The sequence below is a fragment of the Momordica charantia genome (assembly GCF_013281855.1).
Source record: "Momordica charantia cultivar OHB3-1 chromosome 7 unlocalized genomic scaffold, Mcharantia_2.0 BLBB01000007.1, whole genome shotgun sequence".
NCBI lineage: Eukaryota > Viridiplantae > Streptophyta > Magnoliopsida > Cucurbitales > Cucurbitaceae > Momordica > Momordica charantia.
The window spans coordinates 3225272-3226705 of NW_028275165.1; the positions used below are offsets into that span (position 1 = coordinate 3225272).

The 1434-nt window shown below is 39.5% G+C and overlaps 1 pseudogene; it reads right to left on the reverse strand.

The window, feature by feature from the left end:
• Nucleotides 1–611: 611 nt before the first annotated feature.
• Nucleotides 612–1126, reverse strand: LOC111023556 (uncharacterized; annotated as a pseudogene).
• Nucleotides 1127–1434: the final 308 nt, after the last annotated feature.

Below are 1434 nucleotides of genomic sequence, written 5' to 3' on the forward strand. Positions count from 1 at the left end.
TTTATTTTGGGAACTACGTGCACATTATCTAATAATATATATGTATTCTTGCCTAATACAACTTTAGGTCTCCCATTGCAACTGCTGAGATGACATCGCTCGTTCCGAACTTGAGAGTCATCTCCCAAGCATCAAGCTACCTCTAGAAACTAATTCCCTGAAATGAAGAACAGACATGGTTAGTGGCCCTTGAATCCAATATCCAAGCGGAATCATCATTCTCCACTAAGTAAGATTCAAGAACAAGTAAATCATATGTACCTTCTTTGACTTTCTTATTTTCGACCAAGTATTTTGGGCAGTTTCTTTTCCAGTGCCCATCCACGTTGCAGTAGAAACATTTTCCTTTGTCTGCAACTTGGGCCTTGACGTTCTTGGCATCAACAACATTAGTAGGGTAAGCTTTCGGCCCTTTACCACTGTTCTTTTTCTTCTTGAAAGTCTTCCTTCCAGAAGAAGAAAATATAGATTTTGTTCCTGAGGTCGAACCTCGATGGAACCGTTTTGAGGTGGCAACATTTGTCTTCACTTCTTATCCCTTATTTTCATAAGAGACTGAAAGATTTACAGCTCATTCAATAGCATGGTAAAGTTGTATTCTATCTCGTTCATCACAACATTGTTACTGAACTGTAGAAACTCTTCGTAAAAGATTCCAAGATAAAGCTAACCTGGCTCCCCTCATCTATTACAGCCCCGTTCACTTCAGCCACAATAAAGTGGACCATTAGATTGAGAACATGTTCTCGCACTGATGTTCTCTCTTTCATGCAGGAATTGTAAATGAACTCGAGGGTATTGTGCCGGGCTTGAATGGATGGTTGTCCAAACATGTCTTGCAATGAGTCCATGATTTCCCTTGCGGTAACCATACTTTCATGCTTCTTGGCCAGCACATCAGATGTGCTTGCCAAGATGTAGACGTTCGCCTTATCTTGGTCCATCTGTCATAGGCATCCCGATTCGCTCGGGCTACATTAGGATAGGGAACCTGAAGACATTCCTCACTTAAGACGAACCTAAGATCATTTACAACGAGTATCTTGTTAAGATTCATTTTCCATTGTGTGTAAGTTTTGCTGTTAAGTTTTTCGATGGCAAGCAAACCAATGATAGAAGTAGACATGCCGAAATACAAACAAATCTATAAGAGATTATTGCAGTACTGATTAAAACCAATCAAGTTTAGCAAAGAGTAATAATGTACCCAAACCATCAAAATTATTTATGCAACAATACTTCAGTGATTTAGAGCAACAGCTAACGTGGGGCAATCAGCTAGTTGTAAAGTCAGAATAGTGGGACGAGTTTCTGCTATATCTAACTCTTTAAAGACTGAAAGAAGCATAAGATTAATGCTTGCTCCTAAGTCACACAATGCTCTCCTTAGATTTTTACCACCTATCGAGCAAGGGATAGTAAAACTACCTGGAT